This window comes from Salmo trutta, chromosome 22 (assembly GCF_901001165.1).
Source record: "Salmo trutta chromosome 22, fSalTru1.1, whole genome shotgun sequence".
Classification (NCBI taxonomy): domain Eukaryota; kingdom Metazoa; phylum Chordata; class Actinopteri; order Salmoniformes; family Salmonidae; genus Salmo; species Salmo trutta.
The window spans coordinates 20,708,389-20,721,126 of NC_042978.1; the positions used below are offsets into that span (position 1 = coordinate 20,708,389).

The 12,738-nt window shown below is 41.6% G+C and overlaps 1 non-coding gene across 1 annotated transcript; it reads left to right on the forward strand.

Moving 5' to 3' along the window:
* Nucleotides 1–86: 86 nt before the first annotated feature.
* trnav-aac (transfer RNA valine (anticodon AAC)) lies at nucleotides 87–159 on the forward strand. The gene has a single exon. It is a non-coding gene; the product is annotated as a tRNA-Val (tRNA).
* The last annotated feature ends 12,579 nt before the right edge of the window (nucleotides 160–12,738 follow it).

Consider the following 12,738-nt stretch of genomic DNA (forward strand, 5'->3'; position numbering starts at 1 on the left):
AACTTGCTGTATATAAGCTACTGTATTCTATAGGTCAAGTTAATATGCAATAGGTGTATTTGGAGTACTTCTGCCTGTCATGTTCAGTTTCCGTAGTGTAGTGGTTATCACGTTCGCCTAACACGCGAAAGGTCCCCGGTTCGAGACCCGGCGGAAACACATTTTCAAAAAGTAAAAAAAAACTAGTGTTAGGCTGTGGCCAATGTCTGAAAATAAACAAACAAATAAATACAGTATTCATGTGTTGCACAATTGTAACAGTTTTGTTTTGAACATTCTTTAGGACACTGATTCCTGACTGAACATTATACTCAACGCATTGTTAACTGGTGTTGATTAAGATTTAGTCAAAAGTGCATTATAGTAGCTTGGAAATACAATTACATTTCTAATGGAGGCAAAAAATTGTGAGGAAAACCTTTTGTCTTCATTGTGATGTCGTCAGATTGACTTGAAGATGCGTTATAACGTTAGCCAGCTAGCTAAGAGTGAGAGGAGAGCACCAGATCTTTTTGCTTGGTTTTTTTTTTACAAACTTTGCTAGGGAATGGTAACATTGCCATCTGTCCACAGTAAAGTTGACAACATCGTAATGATGGCAAAGTTGTTTCCTACAATTTTTTTTGCATACTTTAGCAATGTCATTGTATTCCAGGCCAGTGTTCATGTGTTGCATGTTGTCACAATATTGTTATGAAGTTTCTCTTGAGGACTGGTGCTTGACTGAAAGTTCTACCGAAGATTGTTTAGTATTGTTAGGGCTGCGTCAATTCAATTCTGGTATCAGAACAAAATTTAACACTAGGCTACTGAATATATTTTCAGCTGTCTATTAATAGAATTAGTCAAGCAGAATAAATGGTAAATGCACTCTTCGTATATACGGGTTCACTGTAACACCTCGCAGGGCAAACAGAGAACTGAAAATTACATCATAAGTTCTTCATTAAATACTCTGACAGAGATAGTTCCAGCTCACTGCTGGCCTGTCAGAGGGAGGATGAGCGTGGTTTAAACTTACTCATCCTATCGTTGGCGTGCAGGCTGGTCCCAGCCTCTAGACGCATCTTTGTTGCCAAGCATAGTTGTCTTCTAGCTTATCTTCATGTGTGTACCCGAGAGTCAGACACCCAAGGACAGTGCCTGTTTTTATGCTACAGCCATTCTCCCCTCTATCAGTTCCTCACATACACCTGTCCATGAGCGGCCCCACAACCAGGCATTGTGTGTGTGTGTCACGAGTCTACTCAGCCTACACTCCTACTAGCCAGCAACCCTCCAGTTAGTCATGTCTATTATATGTTGCTTAATCTATGTTAATACAATATAAACCTATTAGTGCATTACAGTCCATTCATACTTAGGCCTAAATCTACTGTAAATGGTAATGCATCACATCTAATAAGTGAAATAAAACCCAAAAATCCCCCTTTTCACACCCAAAGGGTGTGAACATTCCACAATAAGAAATTTCAGAGAAATTTAGGATTCCCCCTTTTGACACCCCCTAGGGTGTCACTCAACACAATTTTAAATTCCCATTTTAATGATTAGATGATTAGTTAAAAAACCCTCAAGTCCTTCCGGCTACACCTCACTTGTACTAGGTTGACTACCAGCCACCCAGGAACTTCAAACCTTCACATAAGGAAAGACAAATAGTACACAGGATAAATTCAGAAGATATATATATATTTTTTTAAACGTAGAAAAAGAAGACCTTTTTGCGACAGTGGCTACACCTAACATGTATGGGACAGACTTTTTGTCCCAGTACTTAAAACCTTCACATCCACCTGCCACTACATTCAATACATATGAGAACATTTTGGATAAGCTTTATTCAACCACTTCCCCAACAGCAAACCAAGGATCGTCCTCAGACAGACCCGTCTTTTGCCCAGAGGTTGATTCAGTATCCACTGGGGTCACTTCCATCAAGGAAGTGGGCCAATATTTCCATCCTGGAAGTATTGGCCCATTTGGCCCTTGGGTTTAAAAACAATTACAGAAAATGCACAGATAAAAAAATAAATACTAACTGCAAACAGAAAGAAAAACACGGTCATAAAAAACAAACACATTCATCAGTAAAAAGTTCATCAATCAGCTTTCTGAAGTGGCCTCGAGGCACCAAAACATAAAATGTAAGAACAATTTTAAGATTGTTCCACAAATAAGGTGCAAAGAAACTAAAACCTGATTTACCTAACTCCGTAGAGATCAAAGGAATTTCCAGAGCTAGCCATCCCTGAGACTGGGTGTGGTAACTCGTATGTCTAAAGTTTAGTAATTGTTACGGCTTGGTAATCGTGGAGGAGGAATGAGGCGCAGGAAGCAGCGAACACAGGGTAGTGGTGTTTTTAATATACACTCACACAAAAAACAAATGTTCCCACACACAGGGGAGAAAATACATACGGCGTCAAACAACGTCGACACGAACATAAGCCGTCTGTCAAAGAAACAATCATTAATCCCGCACGAACAGGAGCGGGCCAGCTAAACTAAATAGCCCCTCTAATGGCTAATTGACCACAGGTGTCACAAAATAAAAAAGGGAAAAGCAAAAGGGAATCGGTGGCAGCTAATAGGCCGGTGACGACGACCGCCGAGCGCCACCCGAGCAGGAGGGGGCGCCACCGTCGGTGGGAATCGTGACAGTAATGTCTAAAGTTCAGTAATCATGTTAGGTACAGTGGGACTTTTTGTATAAGGGCTTTATAAATGAAAACATAGCAATGTATCAACCTACGTGACATCAAAGTGGGCCAATCAACTTTCTGGTAGAGAACACAGTGAAGTAGAAAAATTGTCGCTCATAATAAAGCGCAGTGCGCAATGATAAACTGCATCTAATGGCAGCTGCGTTTACAGAGATGATATTGTACAGTCTACGACCGATAGGCACGTCAACTGAATAATCTGTTTAATACTACACTGCTCAAAAAAATAAAGGGAACACTTAAACAACACAATGTAACTCCAAGTCAATCACACTTCTGTGAAATCAAACTGTCCACTTAGGAAGCAACACTGATTGACAATAAATTTCACATGCTGTTGTGCAAATGGAATAGACAACAGGTGGAAATTATAGGCAATTAGCAAAACACCCCCAATAAAGGAGCGGTTCTGCAGGTGGTGACCACAGACCACTTCTCAGTTCCTATGCTTCCTGGCTGATGTTTTGGTCACTTTTGAATGCTGGCGGTGCTTTCACTCTAGTGGTAGCATGAGACGGAGTCTACAACCCACACAAATGGCTCAGGTAGTGCAGCTCATCCAGGATGGCACATCAATGCGAGCTGTGGCAAGAAGGTTTGCTGTGTCTGTCAGCGTAGTGTCCAGAGCATGGAGGCGCTACCAGGAGACAAGCCAGTACATCAGGAGACGTGGAGGAGGCCGTAGGAGGGCAACAACCCAGCAGCAGGACCGCTACCTCCACCTTTGTGCAAGGAGGAGCAGGAGGAGCACTGCCAGAGCCCTGCAAAATGACCTCCAGTAGGCAACAAATGTGCATGTGTCTGCTCAAACGGTCAGATACAGACTCCATGAGGGTGGTATGAGGGCCCAACGTCCACAGGTGGGGGTTGTGCTTTACAGCCCAACACCGTGCAGGACGTTTGGCATTTGCCAGAGAATATCAAGATTGGCAAATTCGCCACTGGCGCCCTGTGCTCTTCACAGATGAAAGCAGGTTCACACTGAGCACATGTGACAGACATGACAGAGTCTGGAGACGCCGTGGAGAACGTTCTGCTGCCTGCAACATCCTCCAGCATGACCGGTTTGGCGGTGGGTCAGTCATGGTGTGGGGTGGCATTTCTTTGGGGGGCCGCACAGCCCTCCATGTGCTCTCCAGAGGTAGCCTGACTGCCATTAGGTACCGAGATGAGATCCTCAGACCCCTTGTGAGACCATATGCTGGTGCGGTTGGCCCTGGGTTCCTCTTAATGCAAGACAATGCTACACCTCATGTGGCTGGAGTGTGTCAGCAGTTCCTGCAAGAGGAAGGCATTGATGCTATGGACTGGCCCGCCCAATCCCCAGACCTGAATCCAATTGAGCACATCTGGGACATCATGTCTCGCTCCATCCACCAATGCCACGTTGCACCACAGACAGTCCAGGAGTTGGCGGATGCTTTAGTCCAGGTCTGGGAGGAGATCCCTCAGGAGACCATCCGCCACCTCATCAGGAGCATGCCCAGGCGTTGTAGGGAGGTCATACAGGCACGTGGAGGCCACACACACTACTGAGCCTCATTTTGACTTGTTTTAAGGACATTACATCAAAGTTGGATCAGCCTGTAGTGTGGTTTTCCATTTTAATTTTGAGTGTGACTCCAAATCCAGAACTCCATGGGTTGATAAATTGGATTTCCATTGATTATTTTTGTGTGATTTTGTTGTCAGCACATTCAACTATGTAAAGAAAAAAGTATTTAATAAGATGATTTCATTCATTCAGATCTAGGATGTGTTATTTTAGTGTTCCCTTTATTTTTTTGAGCAGTATATTTAGCGAGAGGCAGGAACTATTTCTATAGAAGAAGTAGGGGTGGGCGGTATACCGGTATGAACGTGAATACCGGTATGAAGTTGTGCCATGATATGGATTTTGCCATATCATGCATATCATGATAAATTAATAAATGTATGAAATAAAGCGTTTTTGTTTGGTAAAAAAATTCCGTCGAGTGATACAGCCTAGTGGGCTAGTTCAAATTGTTTATTTTACTAAAACAATTATGCTTGCTTACTCTTCTGCGCTGAGGATTACTGAAGACAAGGAAATAATGCTATTGAGGTTGATTTGCAGGACGACGAAGACTTGGTAAGAAAAATAGGGGCTTCCTCTGTCCTTTGGGACTGGTTTGGCTTTAAGATATCCGACCTCGACCAACAAACAGTACTGTGTAAGTTGTGTCGACACATTGTGCTAGCCTAAGGTGGAAACCCTGCATGTGCATGAATATGAAGAATCTACCAGAATGTGTGCAACAAACCCCCGGAGCAGTGGAGCAAGTCCCAAGATATATTCAAGCCAGACCCGCACTCAGTTATCACTCAAGGCATCATTCGTTAGTGGTACTCCCTATGACAAGAAGAGCAAGAAGTGGAATGAGATAACGAGTGCAATTACATATCACATAGCAAAAGACATGGAACCAATTCAAACTGTGGAGAAAGATGGTTTCAGAAAGTTGATCAGAACTCTAGACCCAAGATACGAGATCCCGAGCCGTAAATACATCAAAATATGTCTGCCAGAACTCTACACAGAATGTCGGGACAGAGTTGCCAATGAAATCCGTAACGCTGCATTCTTCTCTACCACTGCTGTCAAGTCGGACCACAGGACCATACATTCGCCTCACGATTCATTACATTGACAACAACTGGTATCTGCAAAGCAAAGGCCTTCATACCTCTTATTTCCCAGATGACCACACCAGAGAAATAATTGCAGCTGGGCTGAGGGAGTCACTTTCATCCTGGTGCTTGAAAGAGTCGTGTCAAGTATGTATGACTACCGACAGCGGATCGAACATGGTCAACATGGCATTGGAGCTGAAGAAATGGACAAGACTAGCTACACATTGCTATTGGTAAATTTCAATGTCCAAAACACACAGACCTACTGCCAAATTCTCTAAAACATTGTTGGAGGCAGGTTATGGTAGAGAAATTAACGTTCAATTATCTGGCAACATCTCTGTTGGACATTCCTGCAGTCAGCATGCCAATTCCACACTCACTCAAAACTTGAGACATTTGTGGCATTTTGTTGGTGACAAACTGCACATTTAAGTATACTTTTATTGTCCCCAGCACAAGGTGCTGTGTAATGATCATGCTGTTTAATCAGCTTCTTGTTATGCCACACCTGTCAGGTGGATGGATTATCTTGGTAAAGGAGAAATGTTCATTAACAGGGATGTAAACACATTTTTTTGCACAACATTTGAGAGAAATAAGCTTTTTGTGAGAATTGTGAGGATCTTTTATATCAGCTCATGAAACCTGGGACTTACACTTTACGTGTTGCATTTATATTTTAATTCAGTGTATATCTTAAATGACCGTGTTTACGTGACATTGACAATGCACATTTGAGGTTGGTTTTAGCCTACAAAACAAGGAAGTGTCACTTTAATACCATATTTAGAGAACTGAATTTGAAAACTGCATCTGAGAAGTTGAATATATGAAACTTTGGTCAATTTGAAATGATACTTTGTAAACTTGATACACAGACAATGACTACAATATCTACCATATTGAAATTCAATATACACTCAGTGGACAGTTTTTTAGGTACACCCATTTAGTACGGGGTCGAACCCCCCTTTCCTCCAGAACAGCCTGAATTATTTGGGGCTAGGATATATTAGTCAATTGGTATCAAGGGACCTAACGTGTGCCAGGAAAACGTTCCCCACACCATTACACCACCGCCACCAGCCTGTACTGTTGACAACAGGCAGGATGGGTCCATGGACTCATGCTTCTTACGCCAAATCCTGACTCTGCGATCAGCATGATGCAACAGTAACCAGTATTTGTCGGACCAGGCAATGTTTTTCCACTCCTAAATTGTGCAGTGTTGGTGATCACATGTCCACTAGAGCTACTTCTTCTTGTTTTTAGCTGATAGAAGTGGAACCTGGTGTGGTTGTCCTGCTGTAATAGACCATCTGTGACAAGGACAGACGAGTTGTACGTTCCGAGATGCCATTATGAACACCACTGTTGTACTGCACACCATTATTTGTCGATTTGTGGCTCGCCTGTTATCTTGCACGATTCTTTCCTTTCTCTTTCGACCTCTCTTCAACGAGCTGTTTTCACCCACAGGACTGCCGCTGACTGGATGTTTTTTATCGCACCATTCTCGGTAAACCCTTAACTATCATTCGTGAAAAGCCCAGGAGGCCGGCCGTTTCTGAGATACTGGAATCGGCACGCCTGGCACCGACGATCATACCACACTCAGTTGATTAGGTCAATTGTTTTGCCCATTCTAATGTAACAGTGTAGGTTCCGTCCCTCTCTTCGCCCCAACCCGGGCTCGAACCAGGGACCCTTGCACACATCAACAACTGACACCCCACGAAGCATCGTTACCCATCGCACCACAAAAGCCGCGGCCCTTGCAACGCAAGGGGAAACCCTACTTCAAGTCTCAGAGCGAGTGACGTCACCGATTGAAACGCTATTAGCGCGCACCACCGCTAACTAACTAGCCATTTCACATCGGTTACACTCACCCCCCTTTGACCTCCTCCTTTTCCGCAGCAACCAATGATCCGGGTCAACAGCATCAATGTAACAGTATAGGTTCCGTCCCTCTCTTCGCCCCAACCCGGGCTCGAACCAGGGACCCTTGCACACATCAACAACTGACACCCCACGAAGCATCGTTACCCATCGCACCACAAAAGCCGCGGCCCTTGCAACGCAAGGGGAAACCCTACTTCAAGTCTCAGAGCGAGTGACGTCACCGATTGAAACGCTATTAGCGCGCACCACTGCTAACTAACTAGCCATTTCACATCGGTTACACTAACATTCAATCAAACAGTAACTGAATGCCTCGATGCCTGTGTGCCCGCTTTATATAGCAAGCCACGGCCACGTGACTCACTGTCTTTAGGAGTGAACCATTTTCGTGGGGTGGTGTACCTAATAAACTAGCCACCAGTTGTAGGTCTGTGTACTTTTTGGGCAATTGTTCTTAGATTTCAAACAGAAAAATCAGCAACATGAAAACAGCTGTTTTTTATACATTTTATTTATTTTACAAAAAATACAAATTGCTAGATTTTTTATATATATTTTTTGCATGTAAACAAAAAATAGTGCACTGACAAAGTGCACTGACAAACACTCAAACTTTTACAGATGCACAATCGAGAGCATCCTGTCGGGCTGTATCACCGCCTGGTACGGCAGCTGCTCCGCCCATAACCGGAAGGCTCTCCAGAGGGTAGTGAGGCCTGCACAAAGCATGTGCAAACTACCTGCCCTCCAGGACACCTACACCACCTGATGTCACAGGAAGGCCAAAAAGATCATCAAGGACAACAACCACCCGAGCCACTGCTTGTTCACCCCGCTATCATCCAGAAGGCGAGGTCAGTACAGGTGCATCAAAGCGGGGACCGAGAGACTGAAAAACAGCTTCTATCTCAAGGCCATCAGACTGTTAAACAGCCATCACTAACATTGAGTGGCTGCTGCCAACATACTGACTCAACTACAGCCACTTTAATAATGGAAAAATTGATGTAATCAATTTATCACTAGCCACTTTATATATATATATATATATATATATATATATATATATATATATATATATATATATATATATATATATATAATGTTTATTTACCCTACATTACTCATCTCATATCTATATACTGTACGCTATACCATCTACTGCATCTTGCCATCTTGATGTAATTAAATGTATCACTAGCCACTTTAAACAATACCACTTTATATAATGTTTTCATACCCTACATTACTCTTCTCATATGTATATACTGTACCCTATACCATCTACTGCATCTTACCTATGCCGTTCGGCCATCACTCATTTGTATATTTTTATGTACGTATGCTTGACGATGATGGGGGCAGCAACCCTAAAGAAGAAAGGGTCTAAACCATCTGAACCAGATGGTTTTTGGGGTCAAGTTTATGGAGCTCCTTTAGCACCTCAGAGTCAGCCTGCAGGGAGAAACTTTGTAGGCGGGGCAGTGGAAAAAGGGAGGAGCATCGGGGACAGTCACATTAGAAAGGGTGGGAGATGAGGAAATGTTGGATGGGCAAGGAGGCATGGCAGAGTCATGTGCTGTGAAAGGGGCGAGGAATGGAGGAAACAAGTACGGAGGAAGCAAGGATTTGACGGCGGTGGGTGGGTAAAATGCAATGTAACCATAAAAAAGCATAGTGATACAGAAGTCTGACTGCCTCTCATTTTAATACAGTGTTTGTGTCACTCCTATTTATTTGCAATTTCAAAACTCTAAATACCAATTGGATTAAAATAGACTCCAGGGTTAATTGTTGCTCATTACTGTATCTAGTGGAATTAAGAGGCAACTACATAACATTTAATGTAATTAAATAGGCCTTTTTCTGAAATGTTGATAAGAACCCCCAAAATCATTGTTTATATCCATGAAAGCACATATCTGATTGTCAATACTAATGAGTTTTAGGTGTGCATATCTGAGATTGTTAAAAAGAGGACATTTCGAGAATAATTTTGTGCACTGTGGCACAAGAAACAGGTGTGAGGAGTCTGAATCAGGATGACAGGGTCTGGGTCCCTTGACAGGATAGAGGGGACAGACCTGTGAGCTTATCTCATTAAAACGCAGGCGTTAAATATCTTGTACAATGTGATATTGGTGCATTCGGAAAGTATTCAGACCCCTTCCCTTTTCCACATTTTGTTATGTTACAGCCTTATTCTAAAATGGATTAAAACAACAAAAAATCCTCATCAATCTACACACATTACCCCATAATGACAAAGCGAAAACAGGTTTGATTAGAATTATTTTTTAGAACGATCAGTTTCGAATTACGCAACAGTCAACAATGTTTTTACACAGAAACTTTTTGAACAAACACAGTCCTTACAAAGTTATGTCCTGAATAATACAAGTTTATTTTTGAATGTAATGTTCAGACATTCACAGAAGTAGCAACAGCATACACAATCATCCAAAACGGAAAATGTTAGCTACATTATTCCTACCGCTAACTTTACGTAACACAAGCGGTCATATTTAGATAACTCTCGGGTGACAGAAACCACAATATGAATTAGCTAATAGCAATTACTATTTATAATTCATCACATCATGGGTGAGCTCAACATTGATCTAAATAATTGAGGTAAACACTTTCTAGTGTCTACGATCATTCACTTCCGGAAGTTTACCCAAAAGATGAGTGAACCATTCCTTAATCTCATTATAACGTCTTTGGTCTGACAGACATTTCGTGACACCCAGAAAGCATTGTATAATGTCAACAAACATGGCGCCACACATAGCTGGCAAATAGCTGAGCATTAGCTCATTATAATCAGTTGAACCTTCAAAAAAGTATTTTACACACATCATAGGTGTCCATTACAATCTATGCAATAATCGGAATGCATTATTTGTCATCAGTACTTGAAAACCTGTGAATAAAACTGTAAATACATAATGCTCCATACATACATACTGTAAACATTTGCTAAAATGTCTAAAAACATGTTTTCACTTTGTCATTATTAGGTATTTTGTGTAGGTGATGAGCAAATTATATTTTTTATCAATTTTAGAAAAACTTGTTATGGACAGGAGGCAGTATTTTCATGGCCGGAAAAAAAAAACGTACCCGATTTCATCTGATTATTACTCCTGCCCAGAAACTAGAATATGCATATAATTATTATCTTTGGATAGAAAACACTCCAAAGTTTCTAAAACTGTTTGCATGGTGTCTGTGTCTGTGAGTATAACAGAACTCATTTGGCAGGCCAAAACCTGAGAAGATTCCAAACAGGAAGCGCCCTCTCTGACTATTTCTTGGCCTTCTTGATCATCTCTATCCAAAACAGGGGATCTCTGCTGTAACGTGACATTTTCTAACGCTCCCATAGGCTCTCAGAAGGTGCCAGAACGTTGAATGATGACTTTGCAGGCCATGGCTGAAAAACAGTAGCGCATTTGGATAGTGGTCGATCTGAGAACAATGAGACTGGGGGCGCGTGCACGAGACGACTCCATGTTTTTATTTTTTCAGTCTTTGAACGAAAACAGGGTTTCCCGGTCGGAATATTATCGCTTTTTTACGAGAAAAATCGCATTAAAATTGATTTTAAACAGCGTTTGACATGCTTCGAAGTACGGTAATGGAATATTTTTACATTTTTTGTCACGAAACGCGCCGGGCGCGTCACCCTTCTTTACCCTTCGGATAGTGTCTTGAACGCACAAACAAAACGCCGCTATTTGGATATAACTATGGATTATTTGGAACCAAACCAACATTTGTTATTGAAGTAGAAGTCCTGGGAGTGCATTCTGACGAAGAACAGCAAAGGTAATCCAATTTTTCTTATAGTAAATCTGAGTTTGATGAGTACCAAACTTGGTGGGTGTCAAAATAGCTAGCCATGATGGCCGGGCTATCTACTCAGAATATTGCAAAATGTGCTTTCACCGAAATGTGCTTTCACCGCGATTGCATAAAGGAGTTCTGTATCTATAATTCTTAAAATAATTGTTATGTTTTTTGTGAACGTTTATCGTGAGTAATTTAGTAAATTCACCGGAAGTGTTCGGTGGGAATGCTAGTTCTGAACGTCACATGCTAATGTAAAAAGCTGTTTTTTGATATAAATATGAACTTGATTGAACAAAACATGCATGTATTGTATAACATAATGTCCTAGGAGTGTCATCTGATGAAGATCATCAAAGGTTAGTGCTGCATTTAGCTGTGGTTTTGTTTTTTGTGACATTATATGCTAGCTTGAAAAATGGGTGTCTGATTATTTCTGGCTGGGTACTCTGCTGACATAATCTAATGTTTTGCTTTCGCTGTAAAGCCTTTTTGAAATCGGACAGTTACTGCAAACGCAGTAAAGTTTGAATGAATGCTTACGAGCCTGCTCCCACCTACCACCGCTCAGTCAGACTGCTCTATCAAATCATAAACTTAATTATAATATAATAAACACAGAGATACGAGCCGTTGGTCATTAATATGGTCAAATCCGGAAACTATTTATTCTTTCAGTGAAATACGGAACTGTTCCGTATTTTATCGAACGGGTGGCAACCTTAAGTCTAAATATTGCTGTTACATTGCACAACCTTCAATGTTATGTCATTATTATGTAAAATTCGGACAAATTAGTTCGCAACGAGCCAGGCGGCCCAAACTGTTGCATATACCCTGACTCTGTGTGCAATGAACGCAAGAGAAGTGACACAATTTTCCTAGTTAATATTGTGTGCTAAATATGCAGGTTTAAAAAAATATACTTCTGTGTATTGATTTTAAGAAAGGCATTGATGTTTATGGTTAGGTACATTCGTGCAACGATTGTGCTTTTTTCACGAATGCGCTTTTGTTAAATCATCCCCGTTTGGCGAAGTAGGCTGTGATTCGATGATAAATTAACAGGCACCCATATGGAACGCAGGACAAGCTAGTTAACCTAGTAATATCATCAACCATGTGTAGTTAACTAGTGATTATGTGAAGATTGATTGTTTTTTATAAGATAAGTTTAATGCTAGCTAGCAATTTACCTTGGCTCCTTGCTGCACTCGTGTAACAGGTGGTCAGCCTGCCACGCAGTTTCCTTGTGGAATGCAATGTAATCGGCCATAATCGGCATCCAAAAATGCAGATTACCGATTGTTATGAAAACTTGAAATCGGCCCTAATTAATCAGTCAACCTCTAAAAGAGACATCTGTTACACAAAACACCAAAAAGTGTAATGACATTTTGCGATTGTCATGAGGCCAGTAGTAATGCGTCCACTGTTGTCTGCTTATCTCTGTGTTGGCCACTCATCTCTGCCTTGGCAAAATTGTAGTGTTTTCATCTAACCACATCGCATTGTTGAGCGTAGGTTCCACCAGTTTTCAAATCCATTCGTTCATTTTTCATGCCTGACATGCTGTGATGATAACAAGTGGTGT